Source organism: Somniosus microcephalus, chromosome 4 (assembly GCF_052327205.1).
Source record: "Somniosus microcephalus isolate GS21.2 chromosome 4, FLI_Smic_1.0, whole genome shotgun sequence".
In the NCBI taxonomy this organism is placed as follows: Eukaryota; Metazoa; Chordata; class Chondrichthyes; order Squaliformes; family Somniosidae; genus Somniosus; species Somniosus microcephalus.
The window spans coordinates 141,480,541-141,502,459 of NC_140990.1; positions in this window are offsets into that span (position 1 = coordinate 141,480,541).

Sequence of the window (21,919 nt, forward strand, 5' to 3'; positions counted from 1 at the left end):
CAAATACACTGAAATATGGGACAATATCCACTAATAATTCAGCTCCAGGCAGCTGTCTTACTTTCCACCGTCTCCCGCTCTGCATCATGGTCACTGACTCCAGATGCTCAGGACAAGATTAAACTGTAATACATGTTCCAGTAAAATGTTTATTCAGTTATGTTTGAACTGATTTATTTACATTTTTCAGACACAGTTCAGGAGATCTTGGTGAGGTCCGCACAGACTGTCCAACATCTCCTGTTGGTGAAAATTATTCCAGCCGATTAAAAACGATGGACCGAGTCATGAAATCTTTATATATTTCCAGTCTGATAATCCCTTTAGCAACTGGTGATAATTCAGTTCTTACAGCAGGTGGAAGGCAGCAGGTTCACACGGTTCCAGCTGTGTGCAGACACATTCTGAATCCCCACCATGACACCTTACAGGGAATTACATAGGATATACGGCAGAGAAACAGGCCATTTATGCTCCATGCATTTATGCTCCACATGAGACTCCTCCCGTCTTTTCTCATCTAAATCTATCAGCATAATCCTCTAGTCCCTTCTCCCTCATATGGTTGTCTAGCCTCTCCTTAAATGCACCAATACTATTCGCTTCAACCACTCCTTGTGGTAGCGAGTTCCACATTCTCACCACTCTTTGGGTAAAGACGTTTCTTCTGAATTCCCTATTGAATTTCCTGCTGACTACCTTATATTGATGGCCTCTATTTATGCTCTTCGCCATAAGATGAAACATTCTCTCTGTATCGACTCTGTCAAAAACTTTCATAATTTTAAAGACCTCTATTAGAGACAAGAGAAAACAGACCTAGCCTGTCCATCCTTTCCTGATAGGTATACCCTCGCATTTCTGGTATCATTCTGGTAAATATTTTCTGCACCCTCTCCAGTGAATCTATATCCTTTTTTGTAATACGGCAACTAGAACTGTACACAGTACTCTAAATGTGGACTAACCAATGTTCGATACAGGTTTAGCATAACTTCACTATTAGTCATAGAGTTATACAGCACAGAAAGAGGCCCTTCGGCCCATCGTGTCTGCGCCGTCCATCAATCCCTGTCCAGTCTAATCCCATTTTCCAGCATTTGGTCCATAGCCTTGTATGCAATGGCATTTCAAGTGCTCATCCAAATGCTTCTTGAATGTTGTGAGGGTTCCTGCCTCTACCACCCTTTCAGGCAGTGAGTTCCAGATTCCAACCACCCTCTGGGTGAAAAAGTTCCTCCTCAAATCCCCTCTAAATCTCCTGCCCCTTACCCTGAATCTATGCCCCATTGTTATTGACCCCCCTACTAAGGGGAAAAGTTCCGCTTTATCTACCCTATCTATGCCCCTCATCATTTTGTACGCCTCAATCAGGCCCCCGCTCAGCCTTCTTTGTTCCAAGGAAAACAACCCCAGACTGTTTAGTCTTTCTTCATAGCTGAGGCGCTCCATCCCCGGTAACATCCTGGTGAATCTTCTCTGCACCCTCTCCAAAGAAATCACATCCTTCCTATAGTGAGGCGACCAGAACTGCACACAGTACTCCAGCTGTGGCCTCACCAGCGTTTTGTACAGCTCCATCATAACCTCCCTGCTCTTATATTCTATGCCTCGGCTAATGAAGGCAAGTATCCCATATGCCTTTTTAACCACCTTATCTACCTGTTCCGCTGCCTTCAGGGATCTATGTACATGTACACCAAGGTCCCTCTGACTCTCTGTACTTCCTAGGGTCCTACCACTCATTGTGTATTCCCTTGCCTTATTTGTCCGTCCAAAATGCATCACCTCGCACTTTTCAGGGTTAAATTCCATTTGCCACTTTTCCGCCCATCGGACCAACCCGTTTATATCGTCCTGTAGCCTGAGGCTTTCCTCCTCGCAATTTACCACCCCACCAATTTTCGTGTCATCCGCGAACTTACTGATCATACCTTTTACATTCTCATCCAAATCATTTATGTAAATCACAAACAGCAAGGGACCCAGCACCGATCCCTGAGGTACCCCACTGGACACAGGCTTCCAGTCACAAAAGCAACCTTCGACCATCACCCTCTGCCTCCTGCCACTCAGCCAGTTTAGGATCCAACGCGCCAAGGCACCCTGGATCCCATGGGCTCTTACCTTCTTGACCAGTCTCCTATGCGGGACTTTTTCAAAAGCTTTGCTGAAGTCCATGTAAACCACATCCACAGCATTTCCCTCATCCACACACCTAGTCACCCCCTCGAAAAATTCAATCAGATTTGTCAGACATGATTTACCCTTGACAAAGCCATGCTGACTATCCCCGATTAATCCTTGCCTCTCCAAGTGGAGACTAATTTTGTCCCTCAGAATTTTTTCCAATAATTTCCCTACCACAGATGTTAGGCTCACTGGCCTGTAATTCCCTGGTTTATCCCTGCTACCCTTCTTGTATAATGGTACTACGTTAGCTGTTCTCCAGTCCTCTGGTACATCCCCTGTGGCCAGAGAGGTTCTGAAAATTTGTGTCAGAGCACCTGCAATCTCCTCCTTTGCCTCATACAGCAGCCTGGGATACATCTCGTTCGGGCCTGGGGATTTATCCACTTTTTGGCCTGCTAAAACCGCTAGTACCTCCTCCCTCTCGATGCTAATATGTTCAAGTATGTCACAGTCCCCTTGCCCGATTTCTATGTCTACATCGTCTTTCTCCATAGTGAACATAGATACAAAAAATTCATTTAAAACCCCGCCTACATCATCTGGCTCTACACACAGATTGCCACTTTGGTCCCTAATGGGCCCTACCCTTTCCCTGGTTATCCTCTTGCCCTTAATATACTTATAAAACATCTTAGGATTTTCCTTTATTTTGCTCGCCAGTGTTATTTCATGGCCCCTTCTCGCCCTCCTAATTTCTTTTTTAATTATGACCCTGCACTTTTTATACTCCTCTAGGGCTTCCTCCGTCTTTAGTCTTTTGTAACTGCCAAAAGCCCCCCTTTTTTTCCTAATGCATTTTTGTATATCCCTTGTCATCCAAGATTCCCTTTGCTTGTTGGTCCCACCCTTGACCTTTACAGGAACATGTTGGCGTTGTACTCTCTCTATTTCCCTTCTGAAAGTCTCCCACTGTTTTGATGTGGATTTTCCTATAAGTAGCTGCTCCCAGTCCACTTTGGCCAGATCCTGCCTTATCATATTAAAATCGGCCTTCCCCCAATTTAGAACCCTTATTTCCGGGCCGTCTTTGTCTTTTTCCATGACCACCTTAAATCTCACCGAATTATGCTCACTGTCGCCAAAATGCTCTCCTGCTGACACTTCCACCACTTGCCCAGTTACATTCCCTAGAATTAGGTCCAGTACCGCCCCCTCGCTTGTAGGACTTTCTGCATGTTGGCTCAAAAAGCTCTCCTGGTTGCACTTTAAGAATTCTGCACCCTCTAAGCCTTTCACACTCTGACTATCCCAATTAATATTGGGGAAGTTGAAATCCCCCACTATAATTAACCTATTATTTTCGCACTTCCCTGAGATTTGCCTACATATCTGTTCCTCTATCTCCCCCTGACTGTTTGGGGGCCTATAGTACACTCCCAGCAAAGTGCTTGCCCCCTTTTTGTTTTGAAGTTCTACCCATATGGCCTCATTAGAGGAACCCGCTGATATATCATCCCTTCTTACAGCAGTAATTGACTCCTTAATTAATATTGCAAACCCCCTCCCCTTTTACACCCCCCTCTGTCTCGCCTGAAGATTCTATACCCCGGAATATTGAGCTGCCAGTCCTGACCCTCCCTCAACCATGTCTCCGTGATAGCAACAATATCATACTCCCATGTGTTCAACAACAACTTCAGTTCATCCACCTTATTTGCAAGACTCCTTGCATTAAAATACAGGTAGACTATCCTTTATCCGAAAACCTCGGGACCAGCCGAGTTTCGGATAAAGGAGAATTTCGGATTTCGGAAGGTGGGTCGGCGGGGGTCCGCGGGGGGGTCGGCGGGGGTCCGCGGGGGGGTCGGCGGGGGGTCGTGCGCACGACTTACGCTGATGCTCAGCGTAAGTCAGTCGGGGTCGGCGGGGGTCGGGGCCGGCGGGGTCCGCGGGGGGGTCGGCGGTTGTCGGGGCTGGCGGGGTCGGCGGTTGTCGGGGCCGAAGGGATCCGCGGGGGGGTCGGCGGTTGTCGGGGCTGGCCGGGTCGGCGGTTGTCGGGGCTGGCCGGGTCGGCGGTTGTCGGGGCCCGCGGGGGGGTCGGTGGTTCTCGGGGCTGGCGGGGTCGGCGGTTGTCGGGGCCGGCGGGGTCCGCGGGGGGGTCGGCGGTTGTCGGGGCTGGCGGGGTCGGCGGTTGTCGGGGCCGGCGGGGTCCGCGGGGGAGTCGGCGGGGGGTCGTGCGCATGACTTACCCTTTATCCGAACTTCCGAAACCGGAACCCTCTAAAAACCGAAGGTTTTTACGTTCGTACGCACGACTTACGCTGAACGAAAAAACCTTCGGTTTTTAGAGGGTTTCGGTTTTTGGAAGTCCGGATAAAGGGTAGTCTACCTGTAGATGCCTTCCAGCCTTGCCATATTCCCTTTTGCCTTCACATATTTGCTCTGCCTTCCCAGCTGACTTGTTTTTTCCTCCGTATTTGGCTGTAACTCACCCCCTTCTATAGCTTTACTCTGTATCCCATCCCCCTGCCAAGTTAGTTTAACCCCCCCCAGCAGTGCTAGCAAACCTCCCCGCAAGGATATTGGTCCCCCTCTGGTTCAGGTGTAAACCGTCCGACTTGTACAAGTCCCACCTTTCCCAGAAGCAGACCCAGTGATCCAGGAAACTAAAGCCCTCCCTCCTGCACCATCCCTTTAGCCACGCATTCATCTGTTCTATCTTCCTATTCCTATACGCACTAGCACGTGTCACCGGGAGTAATCCAGAGATTACAACCTTTGAGGTCCTGCTCTTTAATCTTCGACCTAGCTCCCTAAATTCTTGCTGCAGGACCTCATCCCTCTTTTTACCTATGTCGTTGGTACCTATGTGGACCACGACCTCTGGCTGTTCACCCTCCCCCTCCAGAATGCCCTGCAGCTGCTCAGTGACATCCTTGACCCTGGCACCAGGGAGGCAACAAACCATCCTGGATTCACGTCTACGGCCACAGAAACGCCTATCTGTTCCCCTTACTATAGAATCCCCTACCACTATTGCTCTCCCACACTTTTTCCTCCCTTCCTGGGCAGCAGGAGCACCCCCAGTGCCAGGAAGTTGGCTGCTGCTGCCTTCCCCTGGTGAGTCATCCCCCTCAACAGTATCCAAATCGGTATACATGTTTGAGAGGGGAATGGTCACAGGGGTCTCCTGCACTACCTGCCTGCTTCTATTGCTCCGCCTGGTGGTCACCCATTTCCTTTCTTCCTGTGCAGCCCTTACCTGCGGTGTGACCAACTCACTAAACGTGCTATCCACGTCCCTCTCAGCATTGTGAATGCTCCACAACCCATCCACCCGCAGCTCCAGCGCCTCAATGCGGTCTGCTAGTAGCTGCAGCTGGATGCATTTCCGGCACACGTGGTCATCAGGGGCACCGGCAGTGTCCCTGAATTCCCACATAGAGCAAGAGGAGCATAACACGGGGCTGGGCTCTCCTGGCATGACTTACCCTTTAATTAATTTAAATTAATTCACTATCACCAATTTAAGATATCTCTAAGGCGCTTGTATAGTCTACCTACAGTCCCTGCTACACCAGAAAAGACCCTAGTAACTATAAACTACTATTGTTTTAATTCTATCCCTCTAGAAATAAACCCTAGTACTTAGTTTTATTTTTTAATGGCCTTGCTAACCTGTATCGCAACATTTATTGATTTGTGTATTTGTACTCTGAGATCCCTTTGTTCCTCTGCCCCACCGAGACTCGGACCCTCCAATTGATAAGTGAACTGCCTATTCTTCCAAACCAAAATGTTATATTTATCCGTGTTGAACTTCATTTGCAAATTATATGCACATTCTGCAAGTTTATTAATGCCCTCCTGTAATGTGCTGCAGTCCTCCTCAGCATTGACTACCCCCCCCCAATGTGGTTTCATCCTCGAATTTAACAATTGATTCCAGAGTCTAAATCGTTAATGTAAATTGTGAACAGCAGTAGCCTCAGTACTGATCCTTGAGGAACACCACGACACACCTTCTGCCACTGTGAAAAGCTAGCCTTTACTCCTACTCTCTGCTTTCTGTCTTGAAGCCAGCTAGCAATCCATTCTGCCACCTGTCCCCTGACACCGTATTCTCTGACCTTACTCATCAGGTCTTTTGAAAATTCAGTTAAATTACATCTACTGCATTACCATTGTCTATTCTCTCTGTTATCCTTCAGAAAAATCAATAAAGCTGGTCAAGACTTACCCTTTTGAAATCCATGCTGACTAATCATTATTATATTTTTGGTTTTTAGACATTCTTCTTTTTTCTCCTTTAGTTGGGATTCCATTTTTTTCCTGCCACTGATGTTAAGCTGACTGATCTATAATTCCCTGGACATGTTCTATCCCCCTTCTTAAATGTCGGGGTTATGTTAGCTACCTGCCAGTCCTCTGGCACTATACCATTTTCTAACGAATTATTAAATATGCATAGTAATGCCTCTGCTACCTCTTCCCTAGATTCTTTTAAAATGCCTAGATGCAATCCATCTGGACCATGGGTTTTACCCTCTTTGAGTTTGATTAGTTTATTAAATAATACCCCCTTTGTTAATTTGAAAGCATTTATCTCATTACTAATCTCATCATCCAATGTCATGTCCACCTGTTCTACCATCCTGGTGAATACAGGAGCAAAATAATTATTTAATATTTCTGCCATCTCTCTATTGCTACCTGTGGTATTATCCCGACTATCCCTTAATGGCCATATTTCCATCCCAACCTTCCTATTAATTGATGTGCCTGTAAAATATTTTACTATTTTGTTATATGTTCCTTGATAATTTAATATCAGGGTTCCTCTTTGCCTCCCTAATTGATTTTTTAAACTTTTCTCCTAATATTTTCCTATTCTCCTTTATCATACACTCCCCTGCTGTCTATGTACTTAATGTGTGTCTCTTTCCTTACCCTCATCTGTCCCCTTATCGCTTTAATCATCCACGGAGTCTCAAGATTGTTTCGTTTGTTCTTTCCTTTTAGCGGAATATATTTTTCCTGCACTCTGTTGAACACCGTTTTAAATGGTTCCCATTTCTGTTCTGTATCGTTATTTGCCAATATTATTGCCCATTTTATCCCAATTTCTATTCTCAGCCCCTCAAAATCAGCATTTCTCCAATCTATTAACCTGCTTTTCGTCGCAGAGTGCCCATGATCTACCCATCCCCTGCCCATCCCCTGGCCAGCCCCTGCCCAGCCCCTGCCCAGCTCTTGCAGTCACAGTGTTGATATGGTTTGTCCTGTTCAGCTTCTGGTCAATAGTGATCACCAAGTGTTTATGATTGGGGACTCGGTGACTTTCAAGGGGAGGTGGGTGATCTTTGTGTTGATCAATATAACTAATACTTATGCCTCTGGCTTGTTACGTGCCGCATATCAGCCCAAGCCTGGATGTTATGCCGATCCTGCTGTTGGAGCTTTTGTGAATGGCGCTGAAAAACGGCAGAATCATCAGTGAGTGGACCCACCCCTGACCTTATGATGGCAGAACGTCATTGATGAGGGAGCTGGAGGTAGTTGCTCTGAGGACACTTCCCTAAGGTATGACAACAACGACCACTTTCCTTGCAGCAGATATGACCTCAGCCATTGGAGAATTCCCCCCTTAGACCCCCATTGAAACAATGTCTGTATAAAGGCTGTGATGAGGTTTGCATTCGGGTGCCTCTGGCAGGACCCAAACTGAGTATCAGTGAGCCGGGTATTACTGGGTCGATGTGAGTTCATGGCACTACTTATGACTCCTCAATCACTTTACTGATAATTCATAGAAAAATGAAGGGCAGTAATTGATCTCTTCATATTTGCCACAACTTTGTTTATAGGATACACCTAGGCAATCTTTCACTTTGTCTGGTAGATATCAGTATCATAACCGGAAAACTAGGTGAGGGACATGCCTCACGCTGAATTTCAAATTCCAATTTTACAGTCTTTGGCGCTCCATTTACCACGACTTCTCTGCAGCTAGCGATCTGCTCCATCACGCACTCACCTCCACCTTTGATGTCCCTGTCCCCATTAAACCTTGACTCTCTCTGGTCTTTCCCCCTGGTATGGTCCTCACCTCCACTTCCTTAAGCCCAAGCGACACATACATGAATGACTATGGCAGTCAAGTAGCTTAACCATTCATCGCCTGATCTGGTTGGATCACATAAAGCACTATCGGGTCCTCAGCTTCACCTCCAACAACAAGTGTGAGGACCTCATGAACTTCTTTGTCACAAAGATTGAGACCATCCGTTCAGCTGCCTCTGACACTTCCCTCCCTTTCCCTAGCCCACTGGGCCAAACCTCCCTTAAAGTACACCCACCATAGCCCTGAACACGCATATTGTTCCAGTTTCTCCCCTCATTCGCCTCAGCCCCTGCCGAACTCATCTTGTCCGTGAGACCCACCTCCTGCTCCCTCGATCCTATTTCCACCTAACCACTGACTGCCCAACTTCCCTACCTGGCCCCCATGTTATCCAGTATTGTTAACCATTTCCAGTCCTCGAGTACTGTCCCCTCCCCCACGCATCTGCCGTCATCACACCCCCGCATCAAAATACCAACCCTTATCTCCTCTGTCCCAAAAACTACTGCCCCATCTCAAATTTTCCAATCCAAAATCATAGAACATGTTGTTGCCTCCCAAATCCATGTCCATCTTTGCTGCAAATCCATATTTGAATTCCTCCAATGAGTTTTTCACCCCTGTCACTGTACTGAAGGGGCACTTATAAAAGTCACAAATGGAACCCCAATGTGACTGCGGCTGTGGTAACCAACCCTCCTGATCCTTCTCAACCTGTCTGCAGCCTTTGGCACTGTTGACCCCGCCATCCTCCTCCAATGCCTCTCTACCGTCGGCCAGCTGGGTGGGACTGCACTCGCCTGGTTCAATTCTTATCTATCCAGTCATAGCCAAAGAATCTCCAGTAATGGCTTCTCTTCCCGCTCCCTCATCGTTAACTCTGGAGTCCCTCAATGACTTATCTCTGATTGGTCTCACTGCTTCTCTGACATTCAGTACTGGATGATCAGAAACTTCCTCCAAATAAATACGTAGAAGACCAAAGCCATTGTCTTCGGTACCCGCCAAAAACTCCATTCCTGAGCCATCAATTCTGTCCCTGTCCATGGCAACTGTCTGAGAATGAATCAGATTATTCGCAAACTTGGTTTCATATTTAACCCCGAGTTGTGCTTCTGACCACATATCTGCACCATCACTAAGACAGCTTGCTTCCACCTCTACGACCCGACACTGCCACTGCCTCAGCTCATCTGCTGCTGAAACTCTCATGAATGCCTTTGGTACCACTAGACTTGACTATTGCAATGCTCTCCTGGCTGGCCTCTCATCTTGCACCCTACATATCCTTGAGCTCATCCAAAACTCTGCTGCCCATAAACAAACTCACACCAAGTTCTGTTAACTCATCACCCCTGTGCTCACTGACCTACATTGGCTCCCGGCCAGGCAATGCCTCCATTTAAAAATAATTTTCCTTGTTTTCAAATCCCACCGTGGCCTTGCCCTTCCCTATCTCCGTAACCTGCTCCAGCTCTCCAACACTTCACGATCCCTGCGCTCCTCCAATTCTGTCCTCTTGCAGTCCCCGATTTTAATCACTCCACACTTGATGGCCGTGGCTTCAGCTGCCCAGGCCATAGCTCTAGAAATCCCCATCTAAAGTCTCTCCTCCTTTAAGACGCTCCTAAAAACCTATCTCTTTGGCCAAGCCTTTGGTCATCTGTCCTATTATCTCCTTACTTAGCTCGGTGACAATTTTTATTTGTTAACACTCCTGTGAAGCACCTTGGGACGTTTAATTACGTTAAAGGTGCTTTGTTGCTTTTGTTGTTGTTGTCAGTGACATCACCGGAACAGCTGGCGAAGAGAGCGGCGAACTCTGGTGTGCAGGTCTTCAGCACTACACCCGGGATGTTGTCAGGGTCAACAACCTTCACTGTGTCCAGTTCATTCAGCTGCTTCTGAACATCACGTGGACTGAAAAGCATTAGCTGGGTGCTGTTCTCTGTGATGGGGAGATCTCAGGAGGAGTAACCTGGCCCATCCATTCAGCATATTTGACAGAAAAGACATTCAATCACATCGAACTCCATTCGTGCTATCAGTGCAGGTTTTCCCTATGTTTGAGGGTGGTGATGTTTATGCAGCTTTCTCCTTCTGTCAGTTACATAATTGTCCACCGCCAATCTTCACTGGGTATGATTGAACTGCAGAGTTTTGCTCTGATCCCCTCTTGTGGGACCACATAACTCTGCAGGTAGCCTGATCCCTTTGGTCTTTAGTGTGCAGATAGCACTGTGTGATACCTTCATTAGGTTTGTATCTCAATCTAAGGTGTGCCTGGTTCTGCTCCCGGCACCTCCCTCTACACTGAATTACGATTGGTCTCATGGCTCAGTTCTGAGGAAAGGTCATCGACCTGCATTGTTAACTTTATCATTCTCTCTCCACAGATGCTGCCTGACCTGCTGAGCGTTTCCAGCATTTTTTGTTTTTATTTTTGATTTCATGGCATGAATGTCATAATGGAGTGAGGGATGTGTCAGGCCATTAGGTTGCAGATTGTGGTGGTTTACTAATCTGCTGCTTGTGATCCACAGCGCCCAGTGGAGATCAATTCTGGGGTCACTGATCCGTCCCACTGACCCTGGTGCAGGCCCATTGTGGGGGTAACTGATCCATCCCTCTGACATTGGATGTTCCACCTCACTACTTGATGGAGGAGCTCCACACGATGGAGATGGGATGCTGTTTTCACAAGGACTGTGCAGCCATTTCTTCTACTAATTTTATCGTGGACAGTCATTCTGTGACTTGTAGTTTGTAGAAGATCAGGTCAAGTAGGTTACTCCCTTGTGGTGGTTCCCTCACCAACTAACACAGGCCCAGTCTGGAAGCTGTTACCTTCTGGACTCCCCCAGCTCAGCCAGCGGTGGTACTCCAGGTCACTCTTAGGGTTGGGCTTGGAAACCCGCACCCAGGGTGCATTCTGGGAACTTGCTTCCCTGAGAGAGTCTTCCAAGTGAATTTTATCAGTTCATCGGCAGCAGGTTTCTTTGACCTGAAACCTTGAGACGTCATGAGCTCCAGAGCCGATGCTTTGGATTCCCAAATGATTCCCACCCGGCAGTATATAACTGCCCCATCACCACACCAAGTCCCGCACCCCCCTCACCGCCAACGCGGATCATTGGCACCTGGTGCCCCAAATCCTCATATTAAATCTCCTCATCCTTCTGTTTAAATGCTTTAATGGTCTTGCCGATCCTTCTCTCTGTAACTTCATCCAGCCATACAGCGGCCCTGCCCACCACGAACTCTGCATTCCTGTAACTCCATTCAAACTCTCCTCCCACTCCAATGGTCTGCCCCTGACCCCAGACCTCTTGCCCACCCTCCTCTCTCTTCGCTCCACTAGCAGCGGCCAAGAATTCAGCCGCCCAGAGCTCATGTTCAGTCATTTGCTGCCTAAATCCTTCTTTCCCTCCTCCTGCCTCTCTTCTGTTAAGGCCCTTCATAAAACCTAGGTTTTTGGTCACTCGACCTAATCTCTCTATCTTCGGCTTAGCATTCAATTCTCGTTTATGTGTTTTCCCCTTATTAAAGCCGCTCTATAAGCATAGAAGTATAGAACCATAGAAATTACGGGACTGAAGGAGGCCATATGGCCCATCATGTTTGTGCAAACCGAAAATGAGCTATCCAGCCGAATTGCACTTTCCAGCTCTTAATCCATTTAGGTTACGTTACTTCAAGTGCATATCCAAGTACATTTTAAACGTGAGGCAGCATCTGTTGAGAGAGAAACAGAGTTAACTTTTCAGGTCGATGACCCTTCGTCAGAACCAACCAGTTCTGACGAAGGGCCATCGACCTGAAATGTTAACTCTGTTTCTCTCTCAACAGATGCTGCCTGACCTGCTGAGTATTGCCAGCAATTTCTGTTTTTATTTCAGATTTCCAGCGTCTGCAGCATTTTGCTGTCGTAATTTTTAAATGAGATGAGCGTTTTTACCTCTAACACCCTTTCATGCAGCGAGTTCCAAGCCCCTGCCACCCTCTGGGTGAAAAAAGTTCAGCTCAGCTCGCCTCGAATCCTCCTACAAATTACTTTAAATCTTTGCTCCATGCTTATTGACCTCACTGCTATGGTAAATAGGTGCTTCCTATCCACTGAATCTAGGCCGTGCATTATATTATACACCTCAATGAAGTCTCCCCTCAATCTCCTCTCTTCCATAGAAAACAACCCCAGCCTATCCAATCTTTCCTCATCGGCAAAATTCTCCAGTCCTGGCAACATCCTCGTAAACCTCCCCTGCACCTTCTCTGGTGTTATCACATCCTTCCTGTAATGTGGTGACCAGAACTGTACGCAGTACTCTAGCTGTGACATAACTAGTGTTTTATACAGTTCCAGCACAACCTCCCTGTTCTTAGATTCTATACCTCGGCTAAAATACCTCGGCTAATAAAGGAAAGTATCCCGTAAGCCTTCTTAACCACCTTACCCAACTGTCCTGCTACCTTCAGCGATCTGTGGACATGCACTCCAATGTCCCGCTGTTCCTCTACACTTCTCAGTAACCTACCATTTATTGTGAATTCCCTTGCCTTGTTAGCCCTCCCCAAATGCATTACCTGATACTTCTCTGGACTGAATTCCATTTGTCACTCTTCTCCCTACCTGACCACTCCATTCCTACCTTCCTGCAGTCAACAGATAGATTCCTTGCTATCAATCACACGGCCAATTTATGTCTCGTCTGCAAACTTCTTTATCATGCCCCCTACATTGAAGTCTAAATCATTGATATTTACCACAAATAGGAAGGGACCGAGTACTGGAAACCCACTCGAAACAGCCTTCCACTCACAAAAATATCCGTCGACCATTGCCCTTTGCTTCATGCCACTGAGCCAATTTTGTATCCCACTTGCCATTTTCCCTTGGATCCAAAGGGCTTTTACTTTTCTATTGCAAATTGCTGTGAAATTAATTACGGACTGAATCATTTTTTGTTAACAATTATTTTCAGTCTTGGTTTACTTAAAATATTGCCACCACTGGTTCATTCAATCTTCACCTAACACCGACACATCCCTCCCAGTGGTTAACTCAGTCTTCATCCAACACCCACACATCCCATCGACTGGTTCATTCAATCCTGACCCAAAACACACAAGTCCCATCCACTGGTTCATTCAGTCCATGACCCAACAAACACACGTCCCAGCTATTGGTTCATTCAGTCCTGACCCAATACCAACACGTCCCATCAACTGGTTCGTTCAGTCCTGACCCAATACCAACACGTCCCATCAACTGGTTCATTCAGTCCTGACCCAATACCAACACGTCCCATCAACTGGTTCATTCAGTCCTGAACCAACACCCACACGTCCCATCCACTGATTCATTGTCCCGCTGCTTGCCAGACTGCCACTGGGGGCACTGCGCACTCTCTAGTGCTCCTGGCTATTGCCCCGTGTCCCGCTTGGATTCACTGTTTGTTTACATGTTTTTTAAATTCATTATTGAATTTCCCTAGCATCTAATAGGGATGCCATCTGTTACTAGGATACAGTAAGTGCCACACTTCAAAAATCATTCATTAGATGTAAAACGCTTTGGGAAACAAGACTTTCGTTGTTTTTTTCGAAAACTGGCCTCTGATTTTCCACCGAAGTGAACTTTAAAAAAAGTGAACCAGTTCCCTTTGGAGCGAATCACAGCCCAGCCTAAACATTCTTCTCCAAGGTGCACACATGCGCAGTTTCCAGCAGGGTCACTGGAGAGTAATGAGGACTAGAAACCCTGGGTTATTGTCGTTCCTAACACAAGGTCATTGAGGCCATTGTAGATTCCAACTGCCAGCACCATCCAGGCGGGGAATTGGAGCTCGTTTCCTGCTACACCAGGGCGGTGTTTTACTATAAACCCTTTCTCCAGCAGAACGTACTGACACTGGCAAAGTCATTAGAGTGTGTCCCTGGATTCAATAATAACGCTGCACATTTCACCCTGAATTCGATCATTGCTGCTGTTGCTCTCAGTCTGAAGAATAATTTCCCTGTTTTTCTCTTCCTTACAGTGAACTTAGTGACGATTGTGATTCTGTCTCGGGGAAGGTGCGGTCTCTCCAAATGTGTCACATGTTACCTGGTGTCCATGGCAGCGGCGGATCTACTGGTCGTCATCACTGATCTCATATTCAGGCAGATTTCTATTCGTTATTGGGCTCAGTTTCAGTTCATTTGGAAGATTAAAGTGTGTAATATCCATGCCATCCTGCTTTACTCAGTCACAGACTGTTCTGTCTGGTTCACAGTCACTTTCACCTTTGATCGATTTGTGGCCATTTGTTGTCAGAAGATGAAAATAAAATATTGCACTGAGAAAACGGCGGCTGTGGTTCTTGGAACAGTGAGTGTGCTGTTCTGTGTAAAGAACACTTTCTGGTACTTTATGTATGGAGGTGGATATACGATTGGTAATTATCCCTGGTTTTGTGATGTAGGATTGGAAGTTATTCAGTCACCAGTATGGGGTGTAATTGAATTACTTCATTATATTTTAACCCCATTTGTTCCATTTGTTCTGATTATGCTGGTCAATGCTTTAACCGTCAGACACGTATTAGTGTCGAGCAGAGTCCGCAGGAGACTCCGGGCCCACAGCAGCGGGCAGAGTCCCAGTGACCCAGAGATGGTGAAGCGAAGAAAATCCATCATATTACTGTTTGTTATATCTGGGAATTTTATTCTGTTATGGGCAGTGTTTCTGTTGTATTCTGTGTGTAGCCGATTGTATAAGTTAGACTTGATGCCTGTGCATCTACATCAATATGTACAGGAACTGGGATTTATGCTTCAGCTGCTGGGTTCCTGCACCAACACGTTTATTTATGCCGTGACCCAGACTAAATTCAGAGAGGAGTTGAAGAATGTGGTGAAATATCCCTTTACTGTAATTGCTAAATTCATTAAATATTGAGAAGAGTTTGCACCATCACAACGTGTTGGTCTAGTGTTCTGCCCAATCCCCTCATCTTGGTGATACACACAGTGAGGCCTGTTTTCATCTTTCACCGCTTGGATTCAGCGACTGACAGGAACGGTAGAGGTGGCGAAGGCCGTGGAGATCAGTCCCGCTGGATTCCTGCTGGTTGTTAGACACGCAAAGTCCTCTGGAGCGGCCTGGAGCGGGTTTATGAAGCTCCGGACCGCCCGCCTCGAGTTTCATGTATTTACCCAAAGGGGGCACCGCGGGGAAGGTCGCTCTGTCAGTTTACAGTCCACAGGTGGACGGGCCGCTCAGTCCCCAGCACCCCCAGGGAAACTCAGGGCAACTGGCCTGGGACAAACCTGCAGCCGGGGAGGAAGGCTTTAGAAGTCTCAAAGGTCAGCCTTTTATAAACCACTCGGTGTAGTTGTCCGATGGGCTTCTAGGCTGTGCAGCCCCCGGGCTAGGTGACAGGGAAATGTCCCTGACTCCATTTATCTGCCGTTGGGATTAACGGTTCTTGTGTAAACGGGAAATTCTCCAAATAAAATGTCCTTTGAATACTGCGTTTGTGGAGGAGGAATCATGACCTATGCCCAGATCACCCTGAACATATAGTGTGTGGAGCGGAGAATCAAGTTGTCATAGTCATTTAACATGTCTTGATGATATACTGTCTGAACAATGCAGTGATGTCCAGGGTAAAGTCATCCCCGCACACCCTCCACACCCATTGAAACCAGCTACTCTTCACTGTCTGGAAAATCCCCGAGCTAAACACAGCCCAAAATAAGCAGTTTCCAGGGAGGCTGGTCACGAGGTTGGTTGCAAGGTATTGCAGTATCAGTGATGTCATAAAGTGGTGACACGTCCATGGCGCTGTGTCTGTGTATTGTGACATCACAGACCTGCCCTGCAGAGCACGCCCTGGTCTGTGGTTGACTGAGAATCAGCCTTTCAAACAGCCCTTCTCCTGTACACATCAACTTACATAGAGTTATAGAGATTCTGCAGCAGCGAAACAGACCATTCGGTGCTCTGCGGCTGCAGGTTGGTCCGAGACCGTTTCGCCGAGGTTTCCCTGGGGATGCTGGGACTCAGCTCTCTCTCTGGCCCTGGACTGTGAACTGATAGAGCGACCTTCTCCACCGTGCCCCCTTTCGGTGCACCAGGTCATAGCACCGTTCACTGTATCAACTTATCCTTCTCTTCCTTTTCCCTCTATGCTCTTATCTAGCTTTCCCTTAAATGTGTCGGTGATATTAGCCTCAACTAGGCAACTATAGAACAGTCAGCTTGTCCGAGGTGCCGGGCTCATTTTTGACGAGATTTGCGCGGGCCGCGGCCGGGTGCAGGCAGCTCCTCCTTAACGGAAGGAGGAGGCCTGCACTTCCCGAGCCTGCCGCACCACAGCGGGCGCCGCAGCGCCGGAATAACGCTGCAATGCGGCGCGTTGCACCAGTTTTCAGGCGCTAAAACCCTTCAGTAGCGCCGGCAGCCGTTTGGGCGCGGCGCTACTGAATTTTTGGCGCGCGCAAAGGGACTTAGCACCGGCGCTAACTTCCGGCGCTAAAGCCCTGGCGCAGCGCAAACTCAATTTCTAGGCCTACATATTTAAAATTAATTCAATGGCCATTTAATGAAATATTTTAAACGAAAATTTTACATTTTGAAAAATATATTATATATTTTAACGGTGCTAAAAATAAACTTACCTTATTGCACAGGGTTTTTAATGTATAAATGAGTGATCACATTTTATTTTTGTATTTTTAAAAATTCTTGTGCTGGTAAAAGCAGGCATTAGGTCTTTAAAATTATGAAAGATTTTGATTGAGTCGACAGAGAGAGTGTTTTGACTTGTGGGGATGGGCCGTAAAATATAAGATAGTCAATAATAAATCAAATAGGGAATTCAGGAGAAACTTCTTTACCCAGAGAGTGGTGAGAATGTGGACCCCACTACCACAGCGAGTGGTTTCAGCGAATAGTATCGATGCATTTAAGGGGAGGTGAGATAAGCATAGCAGGGATGAGGGAATAGAGGGTTATACTGATAGATTTAGATAAGGAAAGATGGGAGGAGGCTCGACTGGAACATAAACGCCAGCATGGACTGGTTGGGCTGAATGGCCTGGTTCTGTGCTGTTTATTCTATGTAGATCAATGCAACTACGCAGTGTGGTAGCGATTTCCACATTCTTACCACTATTTGGGTAAAGATGTTTCTCCTGAATCGCCTATTGGATTTTTTGGTGACTTTCTTAAATTAATGGCCCCTTGAATTGGTCCTCTCCACATGTGTAAACATCTTATCGCTGCCTACCCTATCAAACCATTTCATAATTTTAAAGGTCTCATCCCCAGCCTTCACTTTTCACGAGAAAAGAGCCCCAGCCTGTGCAGACTTTGTAATAGGGAAAAACTCGCAGCTCGGGCACAATCCTTATGAATCTTTTTTGCATCTTCTCCAGCGTCTCTATATATTTTGTACAATGTGGAGACCATAACTGTAAACAATACTCCAAGTGTAGTCGAACCAAGGTTGGAAACATGTTTAAAATTAATTATCTGCTTCTCAATTCTATCTCTCTATAAATTAACCCCAGTGCTGTGTTTCTTCTTCCTCGCCTTATGATGGCCTCTCAGACGTTTGTGTAGCTGTGCCCCATGACCCCTTTGCACCTCTAGACACTTTAGACTCTTATTCTCCAAGCAGTTTGTGTCCTTCTTATTCTTCCCACCAGAATGTAACAATTATCTGTGTAAACACAAATGTAAACATTGATCTATGTTGAAATTAATTTGCCAATTACACGCCCATTCTGCAAGTTTATTAATGCCTTACTGTATTTTGTCGCAGTCTTGCTCAGTATTAACTGTACCTCCAATTTGGTGTCAACCGCATATTTGGAAAATGCACTTCTGATTCCTGAGTTCAAATCGTTTATCTAAATTGTGAAGAACAGTGGTCCCAACACCGATCACTGTGGAACACCACTTCCCACCTTCTTCCAGACTCAGTATATACCCTTAACCCTAATATCACTTTCTGTTGTGCAGCCAGCTTGCTATCAATTTGGGTACATGCCCCCTGACTCCACATGGTCTGATCTTAGTCATGAGTCTACTGTGCGGTACTTTATCGAAGGCCATTTGAAAATCCAAGTACACAACATCCACTAGATGACCCTTTTCTACTCTTTCTGTTAATTCGTCAAGGTAGAGCTTTGCTTTGAATGATGTCTCTAGGAAGCGGTCTGGGTCTCTGAGATACTGAACGTTTCTAATGAAGCACTTGGTGCCAATTAGAGAGGCCCAACTTTAAAATGGTGCAGAGACAGACACATCTCACAGGATGAAACCCCTCTTGTTGTCTCTTTACACTTCCCTTTTCCTGCGCTCTGGGGAAGACAGTTACCAGCCCTCCAACAGACAGAAAGCCCCTCAGAACGGCTGCTCACAGACACTTGGCCTGACTCTCCAGAGAACTCTGTCCACAGACTAGCTCACTGTGAGGGTCAGTCTGTGGGGATTATTGGGCTGATGTTACATTTCCCGTGTCTGCTCCGCTGGATTTCAACTGATTGCGTGCAGTAGTTTTTGAGCTAATGAAGCGAAACCATCCATTTGTACCTTGGGCTCTTCTTGGCATTTCTGCTGCACTGACGATATAATTGCTTATACTTCTCATCCTTGTGTCCCACGAATCTCTTTGTCCTTTTTGGTGCCTTCGGGTTTTCAACATTCTCGTCCTACATGCGACTTCGAACTTTTACATTGAACAGAAACAAAACAAATTTTTGCACTTAATGCACCGTTAACAGCCACTGGACTTCCAAAAGCCCTTTAAAGCCAATGAAGTAATTCTTTTAATGTTAAGCTGTTGTAATGTAGGGACATTGTACTGTAGGATTGGCCACCAACAAATGTCAGACTTGCTCAACACTCTGCCCTATATAGATGACCAAAGAGTGATTAGAGTCTTTATATACAGTGTTGGTTGCTGTTTTTTGCAGCACTTGTCCCTCACAAAGCGAAGCATCAGGTCAGATTTCCTTTCCATCACATCTGATTCCTACAGTTTCACTGAGTTGGCCACAAAGGAACGAAAAGGTATAAAACTATACAAGAAAATAAACTAATGAGGGAGAAAAAGCGTGCCGCTCAGTCAAAGCCCTCCAGTAGGCGTCGCAGCATTTAGACGGAGCGCCCCTCATCATTTGGTAATTAATCAGTAAGCGAGCAGTAGGAGGCGCCGTACTAAGACAGAAAGTCCCTCATCTATATATACAAAATGGTATGCATGTCTTTCTGTCTGTTTGTCTGTTTGTCTGTCTGTCAGGCTACACAATCAAAAGTTTAGAGCGTACCTACACACATGTTATATCAAAAGAAAGCTTATCATTAGGGGAGTCTAATAGGCATATTTACTTTTTGGTCAGACAAAAATTGTTTGGACACTATACAAAAAACTTTCAAAAATACTCAAAAATCCGCTCATTGGCGGTTGACCAATCCTACCTCTCATTAGCGTTGAGTGACGTGCTGGTGGACCAATCCTACAGGGGATAGCGTTGAGTGACCTGATGGTTGACCAATCGGTGCATCACGGGGGCCATTTCATTGTGTCTGTGGGCGGGACTAATCATTCTGAGCTCAGGTGAGAGGCCGCCATCTTCATTCCCACTTTCTGTGTGTTTATTGTCTGAGTGGGGCCTAATCCTTCAGAGACTATAAATAAATTAGTTTAGCCTTCTTTGCTCAACAAAGAGACGGACACTGGAGTGAGTACATGTGAGCCAGTTCAAGCAGGATTGAGAAGTGACTGAAATTTCTGGTGTTTTGTTAGGGGCGCTTCTTTTTAAAAAAAAGAAATTTCGGGTGTTCTGGGAGCACTTTAAGCACTTTAAAAAAAAACAAAGAAATTTCGGTTGTTGTAGGAGCACTTTAACCACTTTTTTAAAAAGAACAAATTTCGGGTGTTGTAATTAGGAGCGCTTTTTAAAAAAATAAAGACATTTCGGGGAGTAGTTATCAACACATTATTTTTATTTAAACTGCTGTTAAGTACAATACTGAAAATTGCGTCCGCCGTTCTTCACACCACTTTAAAAAAAAACATATTTCATTCTTTCCCCAACCCGCTCGCTCCCCCCCTCTCCCCCCGGCACAGACAGCATCGCGCGCTCTCTGTGCTGGCCATTAGCTTCACCGAGAAGCGGTCTTTCCACGACCCGCTCGCTCCCCCCCTGGGCACGGACTGCATCGCGCGCTCTCCGTGCTGGCCATTAGCTTCACTGAGAAGTGGTCTTTCCACGACCCACTCGGTCCCCCCCCCCCCGGGCACGGACAGCATCGCACGCTCTCTGTGTTGGCCATTAGCTTCACCGAGAAGCGATCTTTCCCCGAACATGTACTCCCCCCCATCTCTCTCTCCTCCACTCCTGTACTCCCCCTCCCTCTCCCCTCTCCTCCCCCCCTGCCCCTCTCCACCCCCCCTCCCCCCCTGTCTCTCCTCAGAAAGTACAACAACTGCTTTGCAATGACCTCTTTTGGTGCAAACAGAGTGCGTGAATCAGGATTTTGCACAACTTTTAAAGTTCATGGACAGGTGTACCATACAGTTGGCTCACTACTTCCTCTCCCAAATGAAAGACCTCAGTTTCTGCAAATCTACTTCTTGGGTGATAACGAAGAGCAAGCCAATCGCCGCAGGGAAGCTGCTGTTCTCCCCGCACAACAACAACAAATCAAGCAAAAAACTTTGATTGAGTTACAGCAGATGCTTCATTACCAAAACCCATATGTTAAGACTTTCAAAACAGCCATCGAAAAAACAACAATTGAAGACCTCAAATTTGTCATCAAAGCTGACAAGACTCCTGCAGGTGAACATGAGCGACGCTTCAATGCTCCGACCAACAAGGAGGTAGCCATTGTCATTGTGGGCCAAGAATTTGAACAATGGGACATTGTCTTGCATATCAGAGGTGGTCAACACAAAAGAATTTCTGAGCTTCACAGGTCATATGATCCTCTGCAATACCCGCTTTTGTTTTGCCATGGGGAAGATGGATACGATGCCTATAACAAGATCCCACATGTTGACCCAAAACTGGTGTGCCACCTACAGCCCAAAGGCAAAAGCTGGTTTCTTCCATGGAATTCTATTCATACAGGCTGATGAAACGACAAACTGCTTCAAACCACCTGCTTCACTCTGGACGACTTCTCCACCAGTTCCTCACTGACATGTACGTGAAAATAGAAGGAGAGCGGCTTAATTGGTTCCGGAATAACCAAAATCATTTGAGAGTCACAGACTATATACACTTGCGAGATGCTATGGCCAATGATGGCAACACTGAGGACATTGGTCAACTGGTCATCCTACCATCCACCTTTGTTGGAGGTCCTAGGTACATGCATGAGCACACGCAAGTTGCCATGACCTATGTCAGAAACTATGACAGACCTGACCTCTTCATCACCATTACTTGCAATCCCCAATGGCGGGAGTCCCCACGCAAAGCTGGTACTGAAAGGCATGAGCTCATAGCACGGGTCTTCAACCTCAAAGTTAAAAAACTGCTCAAACTGCTGACTGTGGGCAAACTTTTTGGTGCACACAATTGCTACATGTACAGCATTGAGTGGCAGAAGAGAGGACTTCCTCATGTTCATCTGTTACTCTGGCTTCAGGCAAAGAT